The sequence below is a fragment of the Pseudonaja textilis genome, chromosome 7 (genome assembly GCF_049901715.1).
Source record: "Pseudonaja textilis isolate UNSWEBS1 chromosome 7, rPseTex1.2, whole genome shotgun sequence".
NCBI classification, from domain to species: domain Eukaryota; kingdom Metazoa; phylum Chordata; class Lepidosauria; order Squamata; family Elapidae; genus Pseudonaja; species Pseudonaja textilis.
The window spans coordinates 22,601,922-22,613,486 of record NC_141996.1 but is presented as its reverse complement, the minus strand read 5'-3'; the positions used below and the strand labels follow the sequence as shown (position 1 = coordinate 22,613,486).

General features: G+C 33.7%; 1 long non-coding RNA gene across 4 annotated transcripts; it reads left to right on the top strand.

Annotated features, from left to right (window-relative positions):
- The first annotated feature begins 8 nt into the window (after positions 1 to 8).
- LOC113441719 (uncharacterized) lies at positions 9 to 10,874 on the top strand. 4 transcript variants are annotated; one of them, XR_015744289.1, is made up of 4 exons: positions 9 to 147; positions 3,400 to 3,459; positions 3,865 to 8,509; positions 10,611 to 10,874. It is a non-coding gene; the product is annotated as an uncharacterized LOC113441719 (long non-coding RNA). The 4 variants fall into 4 exon arrangements; XR_015744288.1 differs by having other exon boundaries at positions 3,855 to 8,495; XR_015744287.1 differs by having other exon boundaries at positions 3,855 to 8,509.
- The last annotated feature ends 691 nt before the right edge of the window (positions 10,875 to 11,565 follow it).

The window sequence follows — 11,565 nt, the reverse complement described above, 5'->3', positions numbered from 1 at the left end:
GTTCCAGATTCATTCCTCCACAGGAGGGTTTTCCTTACTAAATACTGTATGCTTCTTTGAGGCATGCATGAGTCCTAGATGCAGTCCTTTAAAAATAAATCCTGTTGAGCCTCCGAGGGGATAATCTTCTGCAAAGTAACTCCCGAGGTATTTTTCCTCTAAACTTTTGCTTGGTTGGTTGGGTTTCTCTCATTGCCATTCTATGGTATCAAAACTGGTTCATTCCATATGTTTGCCGAGAGGAAACGGAGGTATTCTGCATTCCTAAATATAGTTTATCTGCTCGGTGTTTTATGTTAGTTTTGTTAAGAACTGGATAAGCAAACTAATTGTAAACAAATGAATTTTAAATAACGATTTAAGACTGACCCCCTTTGTGCTAGGCTTTATGCATACCCTGTGTTTAAGACTTGTGTGCAGGAATTGTTCATTAAAAAGTTGGCTGTTCAGATAAAAGGCTATTTGGAAAAGACAAGAGTTTGAGGACTTTAAATATATTAGATCTAGTAGTCAGTCATTCTTAAGAACAGTAAACTGTTAAAATTAGTTGTTTGGGGAAATGGGCATGCTGCACACAAGACTGCATAGCATGAGTACTGTTTTGCAACTGGGAATCTTTATCCTTCTTGAATTTCTCTGTACTTTCTTTAAAGTTGTTTGCCCATCCCTCATGAAAACACAAAATTTCACATTATAGTTAAGATCTGCATGAAACATTTCCCGTTTTTATTGCTGAAACTTCTACATTCAGCTTCACTAAATCATCTTTGATTCTGTTACTTATTTTTACGATATACATATCCCTTTTTTTTAGATGCTCAAAAGTGAAGACACTAGCACTTAAAATATAAACTACAAAATTGTCATTATCAAACTGAATTGAAACTCTAAGGCTCTGACTGATGAAAATTGTCCAGGTGCTTTTTCTGAAATTAGAAAAACAGACTGAAAAAGAGTTACTTTACATTGGGACAGGCATAGAGAAGGCTTATTTGTACAAGAAATGGACTTTAGAAAGTGAAGGCATTTTCAAGAGGAACTCTCCTGCTATTGTTCATATCAAGATAGACTGTTTATGAAGCTTACAGTGTCTAAGCTATTGGGGCATTCAACTTTAAGATTTAGAGTTTGAATTGTGAGAAGAAAATATTTAAAGAATTGTGAGGATGCTTAATTGTCATATTGTCACAGAGTAGTTGTTCCAGTTTCTTGGACAACTTGCAACTTCTCCAGTTATAGAGTATCCTTTTTGTGCTACTTATAGCAAACTTGTAGATATTGTCCAAGTGTGGATGTATCATAGATTTGTAAAAAAGCATTACGATATTGACAGATTCGGTTTTAATTCACAATGACCTCCAAGCTCTTGTATTGTGTCTTTTTCACATCAGGAGCACAAGTGAAGCAACATTTTTTTTGTTGATCTATCTGCCATAAACTCAAAATCCCTTTTGTGGTCAGTTATTCTTATTTCAGTATGTATGTATGTGAAGTCAGAATTTTGCTCTAATACACTCATTTTATGTTTGCTTATTCTTTCACTAATTCTCATTCTTTATAAGCTGATGTTGTCTGCATACTTAGTCATCTCTTATTGCTTATTTCTGTATCCCAATTCAAGTGTTGTGCTAAGACAAAATGTAATTTGTTTGGTTTTTAGTTTTGTTTATTGGGTAACTACAGAGATTATGATTTATAAACCATGGTCAATGTCTTAAGAGTATCATATGAATTCCATTCATTGTGTTTTATTCAATAAGTCATTTATTTAAATTTACTGGCTACCCAACTCCAGTATTCATATGAGACATGGCTTTGTGTATCTTTGTATCTGGCCACAGTGGTTTGATAACATTGATCCAGTAGGATGTATGAAATCAGCCAATTTATACTTTTTCAGTAAATAAATATATAATAAAGGAATTTTTAAAGTTGTGAATTGTAAAAGGATTTCTATTTGCCCTCAATTTCCATCCATTTGTTTAACAACTGCTTAAGATTACAACGAAAAAATGACATTTTACAACTAGTCTTTGCATTTACAATGATCACAGTGGTCATGTGATCAAAATTTGGACATGTATGGAAACTTGACATGTATTTACAACAATTGCATCCTCCAGGAGGCACGTGATCGCCATTCTAACCTTCCTCGGTGCTTCTGAAGAGCAAAGTCAATAGGGGAACCTGATTAATTTAATAATGACATGATTCACTTAACTACAATGATTTATTTAACAACTGCAGCAAACAGTTGTAAAATTGGATCTGACTCACTCAACAACTATTTAGCAATAGACATTCTGGTCCGATTGTGGCTGTAAGTTGAGGGCTATCTGTATGTATACAAAAATCATATTGCTTATCAGGAAAATTCCCTTTTTGTGCTTGATAATTTATACCTTTATTCATCTATTTCAATAGTAATTCACTAGTTCATCTAGAAAAGACATTAAGTAATCAATCTCTAATTTAGTGGATTCTGATCTTCCCAGATTTGCTGACACCTTTTTATTTAGAAGTGCCACTGAGTTTAGCACAAATATACAGTTATAATCTTAGTCTGGATCTGTCCAACTAAAATAGGACAGAGTAGTAATGTTGTTATTTTTCTGCAATTGTTTTATTATTACAGTTAGTCCTTGACTTACAACCATATTTGGGACCAGAATTTCCATTCCTAAGGCAGTTAGGTGAGTCTTAAGCAATTTTACAACTTTTTTGTCATAGTTGTTAAGCAAACCACTGGGTTGTTAAACAAATCATGCAGTTGTAAAATGCATCCAGTTCCCCATTGGATGCTTGCTAGAAGCTTCTGGGAAGGTTACAAATGCAGGTTGTGACCCTAGGATGCTGTAACCATTGTAAATATATGCCAGTTGTCTAGTGTCCAAATTTTGATCACAGCCATAGGCATGCTGTGATTGTTGTAAGTATAAGGACCAGTTGTAAGCCATTTTTTCTAGTACTGTTGTAATGTTGAATGGTCACTAAATGAATAGTTGTATGTAAAACCCAGTATGATATAGTGGCTAAGGTATCAGGTTAGAAACCAGAAGACCATAAGATTTTAAATTACAATAAGCTAATTATTGCATTGTATAACTAATTTATACAGATACAAAGTGCTGCAACAAAGTGCAGTAAACAAATATATTATAAATTGATAATATGTAAATCAGTTGTTTTATTTTAAAGATTCATATTTCTTTAATAAGTTGATAACTTTATCATAACAAATGTCTGATGAGGTGGACTGTAATCCATGAAGGTGTTTGCTGTAATACAAGTATCAGTCAATAAGATGTCACAAGACTCTGTACTTGAAAATAATATCTTGAAATGTCTTTGTTTCCATTGGGATATATACAAATAAATTGCTCATTCTTTCCTCTATAGATTTCTATATAGAACACAAATGGAAAAAGGCAATTAGGAGTAAAACCAGATGAATGGGAGGTAAGAAAAAAGGTAATTCTTTTAAGGTAAAGAGGTAATTTTTTAAAGGTAAAAGAAAGAAATAGAGATAATAACAAAAACAAAAGTATAACAAAAAGGTTACATTCACCAGATAAATACCTGTTTCAAGGAACAGCTGATCTTCTAGTTCACTTTCAAAGGTATCCATGCTTTTTAGCAGGTAGCCATTTATACCTCAGGCCACTCCCTTGTTTTCAACATTGCCCTCTGTTATTCTTAGTAAATTTAACATGACATTCCCTCCCCTCCAAATTCACTGTTTTGGGGGAAAAAATTCTAGATAGACAGACAGACAGACAGATATTGTATTTTGGTATTTCGGGTCTTCAATGTTATATGTATTCATTTATTAACTACTTCTTATTCCAAAATAGAATCAAATAGGTCAATTTGTCCTGAAAAAGTTGGATGACACATTCCATTCCTCCTGAGGGATTTATGCCATACTTACTAAGAAGACAAAAAGGATTGATAAGAATTTATTAATAGTTTTGCAGATTTATCAATAGGGAATCTAAATGGATCTAGGAAGATAACTTTAAAAGTAATCCTCTTATTTCATGATTATTTGATGACGATTATTTATAACTTTCAAATTTACAAATGTTGCTTTAAAAAACTTAATCTTTCAAACAAAATTGTGTATACTTCCTTTCTTTTGTAATCCTTAACAATTATTCTGAAATCAGTAATGCATCTAATGCATTAAATAAATGCATCGGGGAGGATTAGGAGCCATAGGTAGAGCTTGGGTGGTAATATCTTCTAAATTCTCTTGAGTTACTTCTTGCTTTCTTCTTCAATAATTCTGCTGTGCAAACTGATTATACAGTTGTCTTCAATGTTTTTTTAAAGTAAAATAGAAAACCAAAGCAGTGAGATATATATCTATGATGTAGGATGCTTAGAGTCACTTGTTGAGGTGCATGGCTACAGAAACCATGGTAAATAGTTGAATTATTTTTATGTCAAGGACCAAATATGAATTGTAGGTTGCCAATTTCTGTTTTCCATCTTTGGATGGATAGTATTGACTCTTGAATAAGGATTAACAGAAGCTAGTCATCAATGTTTTTTAACCAAAATCACACAATGGCTGGCTGAAACAAACAGCAGTAGTAAACATATATAATTATAATTTTTACATTCTGGAATCTATTCCTTCATGAGAGGTTAAAAGGTGTGTGTTATTTCAGTGTCTAGAAAACCTAATCAAATTTAAGTTATACAGTACAATATCATTGAATCAGGTTTATCTCCCGTACATTTTTTATAGTTTTCAATTTGTATTATAAATGTTTATTTATAGATAGAAAGATTTAAGTTTGAAGTAAAAGTTTTTTGCAATTTTACTGTAGTTATTTTTACATGAAAAAGAAGATATGCAGTACAAATACATAGTGGTGATAGAATTGGGTTATAATAAATAAAATACATGCAGATTAATACCTGATTAATAATAGAAAGCAACAAATAGTAATAATGGAAGGTTCTGCCAGTTGACAAAAAAAGTAACCCCTTCCCACGTATCTCTCCAAGGAACTGTTTTGGAAGCAGTCCTTTTCAAATTCATGAATTAATGTTTTTTTTTTCTGGGTTTCCTGGTCATATGATACATTATTTAAAATAACTAAAAATGAAAGATAGTTCAAGCAGTCTCAAAAGGCTCTTTCAAAATTTAGGGAATGCGTATTTTAAGCACACACACAACTTTCCCTAATTTAAATATATACAGATAGGATCTGATTTGTCAATGACTGACTAGAAAAGAAGCAATGAAGTTCTGGTACATAGTTTGATTAAAAACTATAACTGCTGTTCAACAGTACATTTAATATTTGGCTTGTTAAGAAAAAGGTAAAAAAAGAAGCTGCTAGAGCCTGTGTACAAATTTATTATGCAGCTGTCCTTGGAATAATATGTACAGATCAGTTCACTAACCTCAGAAATAATACTGTGTTTCCCTGAAAATATGGCCTACTCCGAAAGTAAATCCTAGCTTGATTTCCTGGATTGATCTAGAGCTCTGTTATCGGCTACAGAAGCCTTCAATAAAGCCTTGCTGGCTGCAAAAGGAATGGGCCAAGGTGTGAGGCCTGGCTGCAATTATCCAAAGCTAAAGAAGTTCTGTAAGGCTTCTGACAGCAAAAAGGAGGCTGGGGGCGACGCACACAAGTGAAGTGAGTCAGTGGACGACATCCTCACACACACACAAACATACATACATACACACACACACACACACCTCAAAAAATAAGACCTGGTGCCTTTTTTAGTGGCAAAGAAAAGATAAGACAGGGTCTTATTTTCAAGGAAACACAGTATTATAGAACTGGAGAAAATGCCAAAAAGAATGACCAAAATAATTTAGGAGCAGGAACAATTAAGATCACTGGCTATAAAGGTGTGGCATTAGTCACTTAAAAATAATATTTTATTAAATTAAAGTTTGATTAGGGACAAAAAATACCTAAAACTGCTCACTTTTCATGGTGACATAATATGGAATTATTCCTACATGGAAAGATGGTTTTAAGAAATTTTGCAAAAAGAACTATTTGAAACATCAACTTTTCTTACTGTTAACATTACCGTACAATAATACAATAATATTACAATAATAAAAGCCCCCCAGAGTTACCTTGTGGTAAGATGGGTGGCCAATAAATTGGATAAATAAATAACTATAGTGGTCTATTGTATTTGTGGATTTTATGTCATCAGAAAACGGAAAATTTAAACATACATTTGACTGAAAACTTGAAAGTTGAACAGAATAAAACTCTTTAACACAAGGGTCTTCAAACTTGGCAAGTTTAAGACTTGTGGACTTCAACTCCCAGAATTCCTGAGCTAACATGACTGGAGGAGGAATTCTGGGAGTTGAAGTCCAGAAGTCTTAAAGCTGTCAAGTTGGAAGACCCCTGCTCTAACAGAAGTTTAGGTCACCAAAAGCAGTTCAGACTTCTCATATAATTTGGAGCGTTTTCTCTTCCTAATTTGAGAATTTTTTCTTCAATTACTGCTATTAGTCTTCTTGAGTTTTGTGAGATTTTCACTACAGGTATTGCATAAAATAAATTATTAAATAGCCACATGAATTACATAAAATTCATTAATATTTAACACAATGTTTCATAATATTATGTAGTTGATGGTAAGAATAGTAACAAAGTCTTTAGAAAGGTAATAATGGACTGGATAAAGCTAATAAGCTAAACAATAACGTAGGTAAAACAGAAGATCTAGGAATAAGAAGCTTATGGGATTGTGCATGTAATACTTGATTTGTGCTGGATATGAAATTTGATGTACCCATGGTTCAGAGTTTTTGAGAAGTTGTATATGCTTGGCACTTGGAGCTTGATATGTTAACTTACTCTTCTCTCCAAAGGGATATCTATATGTGAGATATTTGTTAATAGTACAGAAATATTTTGGTTGTTTATTATATGCGTTATTTTAATTTGATTGCTGTATCAGGTATGTATGCAGTCACAGTGTACTATGGTTAAAGCAGCTTAAGAGCCCCCAAAATAAATACATATAAAATAAATAAATCTATTTGAAAGGTGGTTGTACTTCTAAAGCCACTTTTGCTTATTGATATGTACGTAATGTGAAATGTTTTTGTCTCCTTTGTTGTAATACTACTTGCCACAATATGTTGTAATAAGAAACTGCAGTTTCAGAAATTGTGTTAAATCATAATGTAGCTTGTTTGGATTTATCCAAGTGTATTGTATGAATCCAGATACTATCATTTATAAAATCTGATCTGTAGACTTAATGTAATTTATGAATCTAGTGCCCATAGCTTTTACAATAATCCATGTAAAAGAAACATAAATTGATGCACAGTGTAGACTCATTATATCCATTCCTGTGTTTAGAAGGCTGCCTTTGAATATTTTTATAAATGTCAGTACAGGTGGTCTTTGCTTTAATGACCACTTTTTCAGTGTGTATTCAAATTTGCAACAGTGCTGAATGAGTGGTACCTACAACCGCTTCTGCTCTTCACAGTTTCCTGAGGTTATGTGAGCACCTTTTGCAACCTTCTTTGCTGATTCCCTATAAGCAGTCAGCGAGACAGCTGGCAAGAACTCATAAATGACATCTATTAGCAATGGAAATTCTAGCCCCAATTCTTACCCTTCCAAGGTTGAGAAACTGAGGAACCAGATTGTTGGGAGCAATATGCTGACTCTGTAAACCACTTTTCACAGGGCTGAAAAACACTAAATCTGAGTACTGTATATAAATCTCAGTGCTGTGTTTGTTAGAAAGCAGAGAATAGGTTCCTTCAGACATACATGTTTGTAGGTCTAAACTATTATTAGTTCAATTTGTATTCTATCTTTTTACCTTAGAACCCAAACTCAGGAAACATAACAAAACAACTATGTTTAACTGCACTTAATCAAAGTAACAACACAAACATAAAACAGTACCTATAGTAGCACATTAAAATTGTTCAAAAAGTAAATTTAAAATGTATCTTGATATTCTTCTTGAGTGAAGGCTGAATGGAGAGTTACAGTAACTCTAAAAGGAATTCATTTCCATCCGGGAGAAATTCTGCCAGAGACTTCATCCTGTGTGCCCCCAAAATAAGCATCTGTAACAGATCTGTGATAAATCTCTCTATTTTTTGTCCCTCAGATAGCCAAGCTTTAAACTACTGAAGAATTTAAAATCAAAAACAATTTGCCAGTATAAAGATTTTTCAGCAAACATGTTGACAAAATACATTTCCCTGTTATTATTCTGACATTAATGTTTGCTTTTGCATATGGATTTTAACAAAATCAAATTAACTGAATGCACACGTGCCAGTTTGGGGTGGTGGTTAATGTGCTGGCCTAGAAGCAACAAGACGCTGGAGTTGTAGTCCCACTTTACGCATGAAAAAGCAGCTGGATGACTTTGGGCCAGTCACTCTCTCTCAGACCAGCCCTCCTCACAGGGTTGTTGTTACTGGAAAAAAGAGGAAGTGGAAGAACTATTCTTATGTATGTACATCAATGTGAGTTCCTTATAAAGTAATAAAGAGATAAAAATCTAATAAAACTAAATATTTTAAAAGTAACAAAATTATGATAGCCTGGGTTTTCATTTAATGACAAAACACAACTTGAAACACAATATATGGAAACAGTATGGCGGTGTTTATAATTTATTAATCTATTGTAATAAATCTGTTCAGTTTGACAGACTATTTTTGAAAACTTATCTAAGATTCCCAGAAAGTCCTCTTTTAAGTATAATTTGAAAGAGCTTGTTTTATAGCCCGAAAGTTATAAAACAAACTACTTTGTCTTTGGTAATAGGTTAAAAGTTATAAACAAATTGCCCAAGACTTTTAGGATTAATGCAACACAAAATTCTTGTGAATTTTTACAGTATATAGTAATCTCAGACACTGATACGGTGACTTAGTGATATGTGTACCACTGGCTACAATGGGACATGTTTTTTGATATGCATGTTTAGAGAAATAATTTAAGATCAAAACAGCTTTACATCCTCAGGCAACAGATGGCCACAATGTGGACATCCTGTTTTGAAAAACAATGTATACACAGGATAGGTTTTAGGTATATTTCTAAAACATTACTGAATTTGAGATTTGGATGGGTTATCAAATATTTCATGGTTTAAGTTTTGTGTTCTCTTCTGGTTTTCCTCTGACATTCTAGATGTGTTCATGAAAATCTATTGTTTCATTCAAGCCTGCTTTTTGTGAATGCCAGCAATGGATATTTATTGTATTTTTTTTGCTGTCCAATATAACATATTTTATGTTAAATATTTTCAGGTCTTTAATGTTTGGATATAAGGTGTTTCTATTAGCATTAGGAATTTCTGCAGACATAAGAGTAGTATTTAAAAGTCCAGAGAGTGAATAATCAATAACATGTATACCTGTTCTGTCTAGCTGACAGGAAGAAAGCAGGTACATGCCCTGGAAATTTTATCAGTTTTGCAAACTGTGGGCTGGTAGCACTGATTGGAGAGGCCAGAAATTGGGCTTTCAGTGGCAGTGACTGCTGTGTCCAAAGATAAGTGTATTTGTGGGTGGAGGTTAGTTGGCATCCATCATGAGGGAAAGTGGAAGCCAGCATGAACAGTAGAGGAAATGACAAGCAGCACATCTTGACAACGAGATGGGTGGCATATAAATTTAATAAATAAAGTGCTGACAAAGGATCAAAGATAGATAGAAGGAACAAGGAGTGAAAAATTGTGACTGGGAATTAACTGGGTACTAAATGTGGAGGTAATTGAATGGACTCCATTCAGCTTCATTTTATTCAAGGATTATAGCTTGGTGTGAGGACTTAGTAAAGGGAACATTGGAGGAATGGCAAAGAAAGTGATGAAAAGTACAGTTTCATTTCTTTGGTGGAAGATGGGGAATAGAGAAGAAAGGCTCCCACTCAAAGGGAGAGAACAGGGAGGGCTCCCAATTTTGGAATGAGATTAAAATTCATTGGAAAAGAAGGGTTAGAGTTGTGTGCTATAAAAAAGTAAAGTTGAAGGAATTGTATTAGATGAATGTAGGAAAGTAGGAAAAGCAGTAATAGATTATAACTGAGGTGGTATGGAAGGATGAGCTGTTACAGGAAAAAAGAGATTGTCATGTATGATCATTTCCCACTTCTAGCTTCCTAATCTCAACTCAATATGCAGATAATTAGATATCACATTGGTTTTACCCTCTATCACTGCTTGTACTGTTCTCCACTTTTCCTCATGGATGTGGGAAGGAAACCAAGTATTAATTTTAAAAGAAGAATTTATTGTCCATCTTTAAGAGGATATCTTTGCACCTAGCTATATTAGATTATTGTTGCCCAGTCTGCAAATTTTCTTTTCTAGAGAAAGTTGTATTATTGTAGCTACAAACAATTCTGAAGGAAATGGTTTACATAAAGACTTTTGAGCCAGGAAGCCTAGGCGTGTGATAAAAATCATATTGTTTAGTCTCATGGGTGCCCTCTTATAGAATTGGGTGGTGGGAGCATGATTATCTTCATATTATTGAATCCTTCAGTTTTCAGTATTATCAACCTTCCAAATTGCTGTGATTCTGTTCAGTTATGGTTCCATTTCTTCTTTCCTAGGAATGCCAGTCAATGATTGTGCAAAAGAGACTTTCCTGGAGTGGGGATTCTGGTGACAGTCACTCATACTTTTGACATTTCTTAATTGGCCTATTGCAGCATATTGCATATGAGGCCCACCTAGAAATTTCAGATAGTACAGAATATGATTGCCTGTAACTAATGGATTAAACCATGTACAACCTTTTAATCCCTATTTAATGTAAGCTGTACTTGTCTACCAGTTTATTTCTGGATACAATTAAAGGTGCTGGTTATTGTCTATATAGTTCTGTATGGCTTGGAACTTGGGTATCTTTGATGCTGTACACTTCAAATACAGGTAGCCCTCAAATTATGATCACACTTGAGCCCACAATTTTTGCATTAGTTATGATCATATAGTTGATCACACATGACCACATCTAATTTTATTATCTTTTTTTGCACTTGTCATTAAGCGAAAGCCACAGTCATTAAGTGAACACATTATTCACCATGTAGTGGGTTTTGATGAAACCACCAATTTCCAGCAAAACATTGTAAATTGTGGTGATATGATCATGGAACACTGCAAATGGCTGTAATGCAGGCTGGTTGCCAAATGCCCTAAATACCCTGACTAGAGGGTAGATGTTAGAACTTCAAATTTGGCTCATAAATCCCTTTTGGAGTCTGTCATAACTTTATAGGATGACTAAGTGACCAACGATATGTCAAAGACTACCTGAACAATCTGCACTAATCAGATATGTTTGGTAATCCCAATCACTAGGAATTCTGGTGGGAAGGAAGCTCAAAAATAAGCATTTTTTTTGAAGCCCCACTTCCTCATGTGAAATAATTTGCCCAATAATAATTTAAACTCCTTCCCTGATAAGACACTTGTAAACAGTTGGCTATTTCAGAGAGCCTTCTGGTATAATAATACCAGATGATATAATAATGATATAATAATAATAAAAAATATATAATA